General features: G+C 36.7%; 1 long non-coding RNA gene across 1 annotated transcript in view; it reads left to right on the top strand.

The window, feature by feature from the left end:
• Positions 1-2,453: 2,453 nt before the first annotated feature.
• LOC131396682 (uncharacterized) overlaps positions 2,454-15,928 on the top strand; it is a 49,025-nt gene continuing 35,550 nt past the window's right edge. The window contains exons 1-2 of the long non-coding RNA XR_009216613.1: positions 2,454-2,565; positions 2,951-3,035. This is a non-coding gene — a long non-coding RNA (uncharacterized LOC131396682). The remainder of the gene's footprint in view (positions 2,566-2,950; positions 3,036-15,928) is intronic.

Below are 15,928 nucleotides of genomic sequence, written 5' to 3'. Positions count from 1 at the left end.
GTGCCCTTCTTTGTCTCTTTTTATAGTTTTTGTTTTAAAGTCTATTTTGTCTGATATGAGTATTGCTACCCCAGCTTTCTTTTCATTGCCATTTGCATGGAGTATCTGTTTCCGTCCCTTCACTTTCAGTTTGTGTGTGTCTTTAGGTCTGAAATGTGTCTCTTGTATGCAACATATATGGGTCTTGTTGTTTTACCCAATCAGCCACCCTATGCCTTTTAATGGGAGCACTTAGTCCATTAACGTTTATAGTAGCTATTGATAAGTATGTACTTACGGCCATTTTTTGACTTTTCTTTCTTGGCCTTTTAGTAGTTCTTCTCTATTCCTTTCTCCTTCTCTTGCTCTCTTGCCCTGTGGTTTGATGGCTTTCTTTAGTATTATGTTTGGGTTCATTTTTTGTAGTTTTTTGTGTATTTATTATAGGTTTCTGGTTTGTGATTACCATGGGGTTCATATACAGTAACCTGCATATATAGCCGTCTATATTAAATTGATAGTCTCTTTAATTTGACCTCTGTCTGAAAGCTCTACTCTTTAACACCTCTCCTCCCACATTTTATGTTTTTGACACCATATATAACCTCTTTTTTGTGCATTTGTATCCAATACCCTCTTATCATGGAAATAGATAATTTTTCCAATTTGTGGTCTTCTCTTTTCCCCTTAAATAATCCCCTTAGCATTTGTTGTAGTACTGGTTTCTTGGTGACAAACTCCTTTAATTTTTGCTTGTCTGGGAAATTTTTGATCTCTCCTTCCATTTTGAATGATAACATTACTGTGTAGAGTATTCTTGGCTGTAGGTTTTTTCCTTTTAGCACTTTAAATATATCATGCCACTCTCTTCTAGCCTGTAAGCTTTCTACTGAGAAGTCAGCGGATAGCCTTATGGGGTTTCCTTTGTATGTAACTTCTCTTTCTCTGGCAGCTTTTAGGATTCTCTCTTTATCTTTAATTCTGGACATTTTGATTATGATGTGTCTTGGTGTGGGCCTCTTTGGGTTTATATTGTTGGTGCTCTCTGTACTTCTTGTATCTGGATGTCTGTTTCCTTCCTTAGATTAGGGAAATTTTCATCAATTATTTCTTCAAATAGATTCTCTGCCCCTTTGTCTCACTCTTCTCCTTCTGGGACACCTGTAACACGGATGTTAGTGCGCTTGATGTTGTCCCAGAGGTCCCTTAGACTGTCCTCACTCTTTTAAATTCTTTTTTCTTTTATCTGTTCAGCTTGAGTGATTTTTTCTGGTCTTTCATCCAGCTCTCAGATCCATTCTTCTGTATCCTCTACTCTGCTTTTGAGTCCCTCTAGTGAATTTTTCATTTCCAGTATTGTATTCTTCATTTCTGATTGGTTCTTTTTTATATCTTCCATTTCTTTGTTGACATTCTCACTGAGTTCATCCATTCTTCTCCCAAGATCTGTGAGCATCCTTAACACTGTTTGAACTCTCTGTTGGGTAGGTTGCTCATTTCTGTTTCGCTTAGTTCCTTTTCTGGTGTTTTGTCCTGTTCTCTCACGTGGAATGTATTCCTTTGCCTCCTCATTTTGCCTCTTTCCCTGTGCTTGAGTCTATGTATTAGGTAGATTGGCTACATCTCCTGTTCTAGGAGAGGTGACCTTATGTAAGTGATGCCTTAGGAGACCATACAGTGTGCTTCCCTCTCCTCTCCAGTTGCAAACGTTCCAGGAGTGACCCTTGTGTGGGTTACTTGTGTCCTTCTGTTGTGCTGGGGTTGTTCTTCCTGTAGGTGCCCATGGAGGCTGAGCTGTGCCCCTGGCCAGCCGTTGTAATGTTCAGCTGCGTGTAGTTGTTGTGGGCCCTTCAGTCTCTTTATTGGGTGTGGGGTGTCCCAGCACAGTTGGCTGCAAGGTCTAATAGCACATTCCTGTTGCTGTATTTCTATTAAGTGAGTAGGCCCCCAGCGTGGCAGGTTGTTAGGCTCAGGGGCTTACAATTGCTATAAGCCTCTAGCCTTTAGTTCTCTTGTCTCTGAGGATTGCAGCCTGGTGGGGCTAGCCTCAGGCACAGGAGCACCCAATTGTTTCAGGCTTTGGAAGGTGTGGCCAACCCCCATGTCACTCTTTGAGAAACACAAGTCTTTTGCAGTTGACAAGCCCCACTGCCTACAGGTCCACACACACAATCAACACAGTCCTGCTCCATGCGTGTACCCTGACCTCCTGAAGTGGACCCAGTATCTCCAAGGAGGGAGCCCAACACTCTCCACCCACTCCTTGCACACACCCTGCCCTACAGAGGCAGATCCAGTCACCAGGCTGTGGAGAATCCAGGCAGCAGGCCCACAAGTTGCCCGAGTGCTTGTTGTTGGGTGGCGCCAGTCCCTAGGGTGAGCTGCCTGCCCTGGCTGAGCTGGATTAAATCAGTGCTCTAGTGGGTGGGACAGACCCTGGGCTAGCAAGGCCAAGGGAGAACTCCAATGGCATCTGCCAGCATCTGTGTCAGCACACCCACACCACGCCACCACAATGGCCTCCGCCAATGTCCCAGTCCCTGGAGAAGTCTCACCTCTCACTGAGATGCACTCAGAGCCTATCAGGTGAGTGTCTTTTCCCGAAAAGGTTGTGCACCTTTCTTTCTGCTGATCTTAGGTTGCTTTCTGAAACAGGTGAGTTTGTGTGTGGGCCCTTTACGAGCTGGTTTTAGTTTCTATGTGAACCAGCTTTTCTGGGGGTACTCCCCAATGTTTTAGTAGCAAGCAAAGTCAGCTATTATGACACTTGGCTCGATTGTGCTGGCTGCAAAAAATGCCTACAGTGGGGGCGCTCCCCAGCTCAGGGCCCCACTCCTTGAGGGAGGGCTGCATACCTTTGGGCTGCTCCTAGGCGGCCGTGAAGTGCTGCAGCTTGTGAAGGCTGCATTTTTTCTCTCCAGAAGGGAATTTCTGCCTCTTCCACCTCAATTAGGATTGTTGTTTGTTGCAGGAGGTCCTCGCATCCAGTTTTCAGTTCTCTCTCAGGAGTAATTTTTCCAAGAGTAGTTGTAAGTTGGCTGTGTCCACAGGAGGAGGTGAGTTCAGAGTCTGCCTATGCTGCCATCTTGACTTATCTCCCAGCTGATTGTTCTTTTTAAGTCTATAGAAATATAATTAATTTTCGTATATCAGTCTTGTACCTGCAAACTTGCTGAACTCATTTATTGCTTCTAATAATGCTTTAGGGAATTTTTTGGGATTTTCTATATACAAGATAATATCAACTGTAAGTAGAGGTAGTTTTTACTTTTTTATTTCCTATAGGTACGGCTTTCATTTTTATATTTTTGCCTAATTGCCTTGGCTAGAGCCTCTAGTACAATGTGAATAGAAATGTCAAAAGTAGACATCCTTGTCTTGTTCCTGGTGTTCCATAGAAAGCATCCAGTGTTTCATCATTAAATATATTAGCTGTGGATTTTTCATGATTCCTTTTCCAGGTTGAAGAAGTTTGTTTCTATTTCTAGTTTGTTGAATTTTTTTGTCATGAAAAAGTGCTGGTTTTTTTCAAATGCTTTTTTCTATGCCTATTGAGATTATCATGTGATTTTTGTCTTTTATTCTATTAATATGGTGTGCTACTTTGAACGACTTTTCCAATTTTGAATCAACCTTGCGTATCTGTGATAAACCCTACTTGGTCATGGTGTATAATCCTTTTTATATGCTGCTGAACCAAGTTTGCTAGTATTTTGTTGAGTACTTTTGTATCTATATTTGTAGGGGTTATTGGTCTCTAGTTTTCTTTTCTTGTGATTCGTGATGCCTTAGTCTAGCTTTGGTATCAGGGTAATATTGGCTCATATAATGAGTTGGGAAGTGTCCCCTGCTCTTAAACTTTTAGAAGAGGTTTGTGACGCATTGTTAATTCTGCTTTAAATGTTCGATCAAATTCACCAGTGAGACTATCCTGGCCTGAGCTTCTATTTGTGGGAATTTTTTTACAACTAATTCAATCTCTTCACTTGTTATGTGTCTTTCCAATTTTCTGTTTACTCTTGAGTCAATTTCAGTAGTTTGTGTGTTTCCAGGGATTTCTTAATTTGATCTAGGTTATTTAAATTGTTAGTATATAATGCTCATTGAATTCCTTTTCCTAGTCAAAGTAAATTTTTGACAATTTTACTGATCTTTTAGTACATCAAACTTTTGAGTCATTGATTTTCTCTATTGCTTTCCACTGTCTATTTCATTTGTTTCTACTCTAATCTTGGAGTGTTTTACCAGTGTTCTCATTAATTTTATTGAAGTGCATGTTTTCAGAGATCCTTACCCTTCCATTCAAGCTGACACTGTTCCACAGACCCACACTTCTTGAGATGATAAAATTAAATTCACTCACCCTGGCTACACTCAGTTGTCAACTGCCCAGATGTAAGGGTAATGTATCTCTGACATCTCTCTTCCATTTTTCAGAATTTCAGCTCATTATAGTAGATAGATAGGCGTCACTTTTTTTTCTAAACTTCTCTATGTGTATCCTCTCCTCAAAGGATACACTGTTTAAAAATATTACCTTCTTAGATCAAGGAGAACTAAACTTTAGTCAAGAGCAATGAATTACCTGATTCCAATTTTAAACCTAACTAGAAAATTATTTCCTTTTTTCCACTATGATGTAGGGAAAAGAGCAATACCTTTGGAGTCAGATAGAACCACTTACTATTCCACTCACTAGGCTTTCCACTTATTAAATGTGTGCAATTGTTGAATATATAGTATGCATGAATTACTAAATGGATTATTAAATGAGTGATGGCTATATAAACATATCTGGTAAAAAATGTATAATTTTTTAAGCACTTTAATATGAATTATCTTAATCATCATTTTTGTGTAGCACATTTGTGTGATATTGTGAGTAAAAGCACCTAAGATTTGCTGTGCTTTTAAGTATAGATGGGGCTTTTAAATGTATTATCTCATGTACCCTGTGTAATATACTGTAAGGTCATTATTATTATTAATCTATCTAGAGAAGGCTTTGATGTTCTTAACTTAAAAACCTATAGTTAGGGTCCAGGTTCTGAATACCACCCCAGACTTCTTTCCACTACTCTGAATAGTTTGTTTATTGATTGCTTGATGAATTGCTTCCTTAATGAAAACATCAACAACTTCTGTTTGAATTTGGATATCATAAGATAGTTCTATCTAACCCACTTAGAGATTTTGATAATGTATGTAAAGCTTAAAAGTATCTGAAACACTTAGGGTGATGATATATTTCTTTTTCAGATTTCAGGAAAATAAATGTGAATCAATGCCTGGACAGTGTATGCTTTGCCCTGTTCACAACATTTAGATTCAGAAAAGAATTCAATTGTATTGTTTTTTTGCTTCAATGTGCATCAATAAATCTCCTCATAGCCAAGGGTTGTGTGCAAGATTATAACGAGGTATACATCATTAAAGATCAACATAGGGGTCAATTAACTTAGAATCAAACCCAAGCACCAGGAATTGGCAGTCCTAGTGGAAACAACCACTGTGCTTAAATGTATCTCTAATGCTCTTTTCTAGCTCAAACATTATAGTATTTTCCTCTGCAGTGGATCTTCTTGATACAAGGGCTAGTGTGTTCTGCATATGATTTGGGTTGTTCTCAAAAAGAGGTTTGCTGTCTTAATGAGTTCTCAAGAGACAGTAAAAAAAGTAGGGCTTCTCATTTACAGAGTTCACAGTGATTTAAGGTATTCATTATAAGGCTACCTCGTATGAATTCATCTTTCATATAAAGCTGCTTTGTCTAAAATTGCACACAATATTCAAAGCCTGTGCCCAGAGTCTTATATCGTAAAGAAAAATAAATAAATTGAGAATGTGCACAGCAATTGAACTGTGATGTAGTACCCCTGGCTTAATAGAGGTCATTTACAATACATTAATATTTGGAGGTAACTTTTCAAAGGGTTGTGACATCAACTATCTTATTTGCCTAAAATTGAATACAGCATGCAATTGGTTGGTTGTAGTAAATGTTTCATTTGTTGAGACAAAATCACCAGCATAATGTGGCAATCCTCACAAAATATGGCTCAAACTATAAACTTAAATATACACAGAATGATGTCAAAATGAATGTGAAATGTATTATAAAACTTAACCTACAAGTTGATTATGAGATAGGACGAACATATGAAAGATTAAGTGATATTCTTAACGGGAAAAAATGAACATTATCTATAGTTGTTTTGCTAAGGATATAAAGGCCATATATCCAAAAAATAAATTTTATTTTTTGTTAATGTTATATTTTGGAAATTTTTTTTGGTCCCCTCTTCTCAATCCCTAATGTTTCCTTTTATATGTGCATAATAGTAAACTTCTAGTTTATACTTTACATATGCAGAAAAGATGATTTATTTAAAGAGTTTTATCCAAGGAATTTTCTAACTAGTCTCATCGAATATTATCTAAGGTCTACCTTTAAAAAGAAGAAAAATGTATATGTGTGTGTGTGTAATTTTGATTTATTTGATTCAAATGGATTAGAAATGATTATATGCTATGATATTTTGATCATTTTGCCACTGTGATGGCTTAAGTAATATGGGTTTAATATATTTGAGTGATTTAATTTTTCAGCCCCTGAAACCTCTTAAATCTTTTAAAAAATATTTGTAATCGTTAAAAAATTTCAGCTTACCAGCATCTTGCTATTCTATGAGAATTTTCTGACTGAAAGGCATCAATCTTGCCTATGTAACAACAACATAAAAGGATGGGAAAATGTTCAAACTACTTCAGTTCTAGTCATTTTGTTTATTTTTAATTTAAAATACTTAACATATTACACAGTATAGTGGACATTTGATATTTTAGTGTCAAGAATCAGTTACTTTCACACAGTAAGACTATGTTAAATCCTTACTCTCTGCCTCTAGGCAACGTCAACTTTCAAGGTCTGAAACGCTAATTGATCCTCAGGCCCTTGACCGCATCACCATCTCTCGTGACTTTATCTGGTGCAGTACATCAATGACATCACGATAGCAGGACTTGGAGATAAGGTCAGAGGAATTATCACAGGTGCCTCAAGAAGATACACTACATGAGTCAGATTACAGAAGGAAAAGTCATGGAAAATAAGAAGGCCTCCGACCTCCACATAGTTTCTTAGGCCTCAGGTATCTGGAACACATTTGACCATCTCCTACAATTTAAATGGTGAACTGCCTACACTGAGCCCTCATCCTGAAAATGGGGCATAATTCTATGTGAAACTCTGCCATGGGCTGAATGGTTGTGTCTACCCAAAACTAACATGTTCAATCCTCTCTTCCAGTGTGATGGTATTAAGGAAAACAGAAGGCAGGGCCTTTGGGAGGTGATTAGGTTATGAGGGGGGTGTCCTCATGAATGAGATTAAGGCCCTTTTAAAGAGACCCCAGAGAGCTCTCTCACCCCTTTCACCGTATGAGGATACAGTGAGAAGATGGCTGTCTATGAACCAAGTGGCAGATTCTCACCAGACCTTGAGTCTGGCACCTTTATCTTGAACTTCTTAGCTTCCAGATTTATTGGAAATAAATGATGTTGTTGAAGCCATTAGTCTATAGTATTTTTGTTATAGCAGTCTGAACTGACCAAGGAAGTCTCTGGATTTGAGAATTAGTATGTAACATCCATGTCTCTACCTGACTTACAGGGTCAGACAAGAGGCCACCAGCTTTGAATGGGATCCAGAGTGAGAGGAAACTCTAGTGGCCTGGGTTTCAGTGCAGGTTTTTCCTCTGCCCTTTTGATGGAAGGGGTCCTGTGTTGCTGGAAATGGCCGTGTCAGAGACCACATTAAGCCTGAGGCAAGCCCTGGTAGAATAATCACAGTGGAAGCCCCAAAACTGTGTCCCACTTGATGAATGACACCTCTGCTCTATGAGAATCAGATCTTGGCTTTTGGCTGTGCCCTGGCTGTCCTGACCATCAGACCAGGGTGTACCAAACGATCATGCAGACTAAACTTGACGTCATGATTGGGTAGTAGCTAATGCACAGCTCGTACAGCCAGGTGCACCAGCAGCAGTCAATCAACAGATGGAGGCAAAATGGACGGAACTGTGCCCAAGTCATGTCTGTGGTGCACCAGGTTTCACGACCAGATTGTCCTTAAAACCTAAAAATTATGTAGAAATAACAGGACTTAGCAAATGAAAACTATGAAGTTTTACTGAATGGAAAGAGATAACGTTCTCGTGTGGAATGACATCATGCCAAAGCTATCAATATATCCAAAATTCATAGGCTTCTTTGTATATTTTCTCAATTTTTAAAAAATATCAACTTTTTGGATTTTAAATTTATTATGAAGGAATAGATTTACAAATATAGATAGGAAATTATGAAATTAAAGTCTAGTGATAGTCCTCTCAATTTAACAGCTCAAAATTATGTTCATAGTTACGAAGATCAAAACGTATGGTATTAACTTAGATAAACAGAACAGTAGAGTTCAAAATAGATCCATACATTTATGGAAATTTAATATGTGAATGGGTTTTTCAAGAGGAAGTATAAAATCTGAATAGAAATACTACCATAGAGGTGACTAGAAAAGTGTGCTGGAAAATATAATGCCCTTCCTCCTTCTGGGCTTTTCATTTCCCCTGAAATTCCTATTTACCCATAAGTTTTCTCAATTCTCCTCATTCTGACTCTAAGTCTCCTATCTTTTCCCTCATGGCTTTTTCTCTTTTTCTTTTGTTTCCTTTTTATTCTGTTTTACTTATGGAATTCTGTTGCACTGAATTAGAATACTCATAAAGTTGGGTCCCTCTAGTTCTTACTACACTGTTATCATCTACCCATGAGTGATCTTTTTAAATTTTATTTTTGTTTATTAATTGATTCATTATTGTGTTTACTATTAATTAATTGTTATTTTTCATTTGGTGATTACTCAGTATTGCGAATGTACTGCTTTTTCTCTATTATATCCTCCTTCACGCTTTCATCCAAATCATTAGAACAAATGTTGCTTTATTGTTTTCTTATAATATTTAAAAAAATTTTATTAAACATATATGTATGCTAAACACTCTATTGTTGTTTAGCTTGTTTTGAACTTAAGGAAAGAACATCATACGGTATATTATTAAGACTTCTCTATGTTGCTGTGGGTATATGTAGTTCATTATTTTTCACTATTATACAATATTTTCTTTAAGTAAATTGTCCACATTTTTTCCAATCTCCTACTTACAGGCATTTGATTTATTTCAAACTTTTACCTTTATGCTGCTATCCTTGCTGTTATGATCATTCTTCTTATACGTTTCTTGGTGCACATGTTCAAGAGTATTTCTTGGATGTGTATCTAGGGATGAAATTGGTGAGTTACAGGAAATGTGAATAATGAAAACTTCCAAAGTGGGTATAGCAATTTACATTTCCCCAGCCATTTGTGAAGTTCCCACTTATTCCCATATTTTCCAGTTCTTGGTATTGCCAGACTTGTTAATTTTTGCCAACTGAATGAGTATAAAAAAGTATCTCATAGTTTTTATTTGTATTTCTCTGAGTTAATCAGGGTGAGTATCTCTTCAATGTTTATTGGGCATCAATTGTTTCCTCCTTTTTCTTATTTCCATCTCCTTGAATTTATGCTTAGTGTTTTGACATATTTCTTCCATTCGATCTATTAGAACTTTGCTGTCCAATACAATAAATTTAATCCCATAATGGAAACAAAACATACCTTGCATAATTTCTATTCTTTCAAATTTGTTGAGTTTAGTTTATGAGCTAGAATAAATCTGTCTTGGTTAAAGTTCCACGTACACTTGCAGAAATATTAATTCTGCTGTTGTTGGGTAGCGTGTTTTAAAAGTATACTTTAAGTGTAGTTAGTTGACAGTGTTTTTAAGCTCTCATTTATCTTTCCTGATTTTCTATCTACCTATTCTGTCAATTACTGATAAACAGGTGTTGAACTCTGTCATTATAATTCAGGATCTTTCTTTTTCTCCTTTCCCTTCTATCAGTGGTTTGCATTTTGAAGCATGGTCTTTCAGTGATTACTCATTTAAAGTTATTTTGTCCTCCAGGAGAAATGACCCTATTACCACTACGGAATGTCCATCTTTACTCCTGATAATGTTCCTTGCTCTACTTCGTCTGATGTTAATAAAGCTACTTCAGTTATATTTTGACTAGTGTTTGCATGGTTTATATTTTCCTCTCCTTCTGCTGTTAACCTATATATATCTTTATTAATATATACATTTTTAGATAGCATTTAGTTATGTCTCACTTTTTGTTTATAAAACTCATCTGCCAATCTCTGCCTTTTAAATATTGTGTTGAGGCCATTCACTTTTGAAGTGAGTGTCAATGTGGTTGACATGGTAGCTACCATCTTGGTAGCTGTTTTCCATTTGATCCATCTGCCCTTGTTCTTCTTTTCCTTTTTATTCTGATTTCTCTTGGATTAACTGAAGATTTTTTATAATTCTATTTTCTCTCCTCTGTCATGTTATTATTTTTACCTTTAGAAAATTCTGTTGCCCTAGAGTATAATATATATCTTTAATCAGAATTTACCTTCAAATAATATTATTCTACATCACATATAGTGAAAAGACCTTACAACAGTATATTCTCAATTATTCCCTCACATCCATTGAGCTATTTTTATCATGTATTTTACATTTATATATATAATAAACACACAATACATTGCTACTATTTTGATTTAGACAGTCAATATTCCTTTAAAGCAACTAAAAATAAAAAAAAATAAATTTTATTTTACCTTCATTAATTTTATATCTAGGGTTATTTCTTTGTTTCTATCTCACTTTCTGGTATTGTATTTTTTCTTCTTGAAGAAATTCCTTTAACACTTCTTATAGATTATTTTGCTGGCAGATAATTCTCTCTGTTTTTGTTTATATGAAGAAAAAACATTATTTCTACTTAATTTTTGAAATATATTTTCCATGTATATCAAATCCTGTTTCATAATGTTTTTCATCATTTTAAACATGTCAATTCATTGTCTTCTGAATTCCATGGTTTTTGGCAATAAGGATGCTATTATACTTATTTTTCTCCTCTATATATAATATGCTACTTTATTTCTGGATGCCTTCAAAATTCTTTTCGTTGTCTTTCAATGTTTTAATAAGATATGCCAGAATACTCGAGATCATGCCTATATATGGTGTGTGTGTGTTTATTCATGCTTGGAGTCTTTGGCACTTGTTAAATTTGTGGTTTTGTGCCTGTCATTAATTTTGAAAAAATTTAAGCTATTTTTTTGCAAATATTTCTTCTTCCCCATTCTTTCATTCTTCTCCTTCCAGTTATGTATTTTTGGGGATGTTTCATATTGTCTCACGACTCTTAGATGCTTGTACTGTTTTTATCACTTTTTAAATTTGTGTTTAAGTTGGGGAATTCATGCTGACCAATATTCAAGGTCATTGATCCTACTCTTATCTGTGTAGAATGTGTTTACGAGCCCACCGAGACAGTCATCATCTCTAGTACTGTGTGTTTCTTTTCTCTGCTGAAATTATTCACCTTAGCTTGCATATTACCCAACTTTTTCAACAAATCCTTTAACATATTAGTCATAGTTACTTTAAATCCTCTGTCAGATAGTTCCTACATCTGTGTCATATCTGAGTCCGACTCTGATGATTACTTTGTCCCCTGAGAGTATGGTTTTTCCTGGCTATTGTTATGCCTCTGATTTTTTGGTAAAAGCTGGAAATTTCATGTAGGACAGTAAAGACTGAGGTAAAATTTTTAATGCCTGGAATGGGGATGCCTTTTCTTCTGCTGAGTCTATTATTGGCAATAATGGCTTCAAATTCCTGTAATGGTACCTGATGTTTGGGAAGGAAGTTGCTTCGCCAGAGTAATGTCTTCTCAGCTTTCAGCTTTAAGTCTTCTGGCTTCAGTTTGCCTTAAAAAGGGTATTTTGCTTCTCTTGGTCTTCTCTTGGCCCTCTTCTAGCAGTATTCTGTCATTGCTTGTTACTCAGACCTTGTTAACATGGCTGTAGTGGATGGTGGAGCATTTCTCCTCTGCTGTTCTGATGTTACCTTGATCTCAGACTGGCACCATGTCTCCAGGTCTCAAGGATGTGGCTCTATCAGGTTTTACACCCTTTTCCCAGCTGTAATTTTGGTCCCAGCATCTATTCATGCCCTTCCCCCTGCTTAGATTTTTTCCCTGTTTCTTTCCCCAGATATAATGAGGTTTCACCTGCCCTTGGGGTGACAGTATTTTCTTTTGCTTCATTTTGCTGTTCCCATTCTCTTTCCATTTTGAGGCTTTTGTTCTATAGGGAAGACAGGAGAAATGAATACGTCTGGAGTTCTGCGATCCTTGCACACAGCTCCTGTTCTCCTCCTCGGGTTCTGTCCTGCGATGGACACTTACTTTGGTTCCCTACAATCTTTTCTGTGAGCTCTTCATGGAGTTTGTACAGAAAGAGCCTTCAGGGATTTACAGTCTCCCCCAGTTTCTGTGACCCCCAGGGCCTCACACTGTCCACTAGTTTATGTAACTGCATAAAGTCCATGCAGACATCACTGGTTTGTCAACGGATCCAGATGAGCTCTTCTTTGTGGAGACTAGTAGAGTCAACCTCTTGTAAGTGAGTGCTTACGTCTTGTCACGCCCTAGAGGCACCTGTCTCTCCTTAGATTCAAACAGTTGATTGTTATGCAATCTCAATTTTCCATTTAGTTCAGAAAATCTCATAAATTTGAAATTAATAGAGTTTTTTGTTGTTGTTTTTGGAAGGATAGAAGTTAAACTCTTTTCATCCCTCTACATCCTGGACTAGTAACCAGAAGTGGATATTGATTTTTAATTTCTATGAGGTCTTTTTAATACTTTACTTAAACCTTCTTAAATGTTTTCTTTTTTTTTTTTTTTTTATGTTATCGTATATCTCTACCACGTTCACTAATTCACAGAGCTACTAAGAGTTATTCTAGGTTATAGGACAACTTGTTGCTAGGTCCATTTTGGTTCATTTTTTACTTGTATTTGCCTCTTTCCTCTATTAACCATCAAATGATAAATAAATGTTTGGGTCTTCCATCCCAACTCCTTGATGGGGATAGCGCTATCTGCTCATCCTCCGTTGGAGAGCCGAGAGGAGCCCTATGTGCATTATCACTGTTGTAGCCTCTGCCAGAGTAACTTGGCCCACTTCTGGTGCCCCTGAGTTTCCTCCACATCCAGGAAAATCCATTCTGGATGATATATTTGGGATTTCTGCCATCTCTATGCGAAGATTTCCAGATCTGATTGCCAAATTCTCAAGAGTGTCAAAAATCCTCATTCTGCTGTTCGGTTTCCCCACCTCCTTCCCAGCTCAGCGAACAAAGTCAGTGTATGTTCTCTCTTTTAGGGATCCTGACAGAGTCTGTGCTAGGTCTCCATTGCACCATAACAAATTTACTCAACTTAGCAGCATAAAAAATCTACCATTTAATATTTCATACATTTTCTGAGAGTTAGGAATCGAAGTGCAGCTTTTCTGTGTAGTTTTGTCTCAAACTGTGAGCCTGGGCGGTGGTCATCATGAGGATTGAGCAGGCATGAAAAATCCATTTCCTTGCTAACTTGTGTTTCCGAAAGCCCTCATTTTCTCAGTGAATGTTGGCTTAATTTCCTTGTCAGGTGGGCGTTTCCGTAGGGCTGCTCACAATAGGAAAACAGGCTTAGTTCAGAGGGAGAAGGAGAAAGTATGCAAGACACAAGCAAGTCTTTTCACGACTCAATCTTAGAACAGACGTGAGGGAGAAACATCACTTCTGCCGTGTTCCGTTCACTCATAGTGAGTCACTACGTCCAGTCCACGTTTCAGGGAGGGGAATTGATCTCTGCTGACCCTCACATCACTCACACACTCTTGGCTGTACCACTCTGCCCACATCAGTGTTTGCTCTGCTTTGTAGAGAAAATTGAAAGGGACGTGGAAAGTATTGACCATCATGACCACTATCTCACTTGAATTTGCCTTTCTCATATGATCCGTTTTGCAATTTTAATGACACGTCACAACATACTATAAACCACTGATAAGGGTCATTTGTAGAGGATGAAGGCAGGATTTTTAAAAGGAATGTAATATTGGAAACATTTGAAATATATTATCTATTAATCTAGAAATGAAATATATACTCTTTTTTTGCAAAATGCAAAAATATAGCTTTCTGGGATAAACCAGTTTGCTGTCCAAAAATCTTAGATAGAGGGATCCACTGTCAGATGTCTTCAATACTAACTTTCTCACAAGCATGTCTGCCTTATGGACTGAATGTGGGAAAAAATGAATATATTGTCACTAAAAGAAATACGTCCTCCAGTAAAACTGATACTAAAATTTAGGTTTACCTTGGAAGAAAATTTTGCAACTGTAAAATATAAATTGCTTTTAATGACTAAATCTACCTGGTTCTCAAAAAATGTTAATGAAACTTTATTTTCTGGAAGGAACTTATGCCCCATGAGACTTAGGCTAAATTTCTTGATTTTTACATCCAAAAGAAAATGGCAAGCTAAATTATGACTTACAAAAATGTGCCCCAAATTAGGCACCTAATCAAATGTCTGGCTTATAAGTCTCTTGTGTGTACTTAATCTCCCAGTAAAACAATTAAGAATTAGAAATGCTGGCACTACTAGAAAGCATCTTCTCTAAATAAAGATTTATCAATGCTGCAACTCAGTGTTGAGCATTTTAAACAAAGTAATCAGTGTGGTGCTGAACATTATTTTGAGATTGTGAAAGATCAGAAACAATTATTAAATCATATTTTAGATTCAATTTCATTAATTATCTCTTAATGGGGGCTCAATATATTTTCCAAATCCATCTTTATCCATTACATTTGAGATAAGAAGCAAATTCATGGCCACTGCATCATGTTAACAGGTATCTTTATGAAAAATTAGAATTTGTTTGTATTTTGAGGATTACCATTGATGTATAATCAAAGTAGTAAAGGGGTTTATTAAAGATTCACAGATTCCAATTGGATTTATTTCTGCATGTGGTGTTACCTGAACAGAGTTCATCTCAGGAGACATTCAAATATGTTGTATGACATGGTGGATTGAACTGAAGTCCCACATATTTAAATAGTGTTGAAGTTCTAGGAAAAAAAAGTGCCCTTGTTTACTTTTCACTGCTGAGAAGAACTGTGTAGGGAAGGCAATTTGACTCTCTCCCAAGAAGCATCACAAGATAGAATTGCCCTGGTTAATTTACCATTGTTTGTCATTTTACCTTTGGTCTTACTGTCTCATAGACCTTAATTTGCACACATATTGAGAGTGGAAACAACTCAAATGTCCATCAACTGGCGATTGGATAAATAAAATGTAGTATATTCATACAATGCGATACTACTCAGCAATGAAAGTTAATGGAGCATGGATACAGGCCACAATATGGCTGAACCTCAAGGAAATTGTGCCAGGTGAAAGAATCCATACACAAAAGATGCCATATTGAATGGTTAAATGTCGTTTAAGTCATATATCTTTGTTGTTTCATTTTCATCTTACCTATTAACTAAATGAAAATACCAACCAACAGGTCGGTTGTCACGTCAGAAACTAATAGTGTGACTTCAGATACAGAAGTTTGGCAAATATCAACAAAAACATTTGTGAGAATCAATTGGCTCTATGAAATTTATGATGAAGAGTAATATAATTTGTTACTATTTGTAAATTATGTGCTAACATTCCTTATAACAGGCTTATAATAAGAATACGTTCACACATGGTTTTGTTTGATATCTATTTGTTAACCATTAACATGCCCACCAGTGGATGGAGAAGAGATTAGCAGTTGCCTTGGGACAAAGGATAGGTAGAGTGTTTTTTTACGACAAGGTGGTAGCACAAGAGACTGTATTTGGAAATGATAGAACTGGTTTTTTTTTTATCT

This window comes from Diceros bicornis, chromosome 33 (assembly GCF_020826845.1).
Source record: "Diceros bicornis minor isolate mBicDic1 chromosome 33, mDicBic1.mat.cur, whole genome shotgun sequence".
In the NCBI taxonomy this organism is placed as follows: Eukaryota; Metazoa; Chordata; class Mammalia; order Perissodactyla; family Rhinocerotidae; genus Diceros; species Diceros bicornis.
This window is presented reverse-complemented; position numbering and strand designations above follow the sequence as displayed.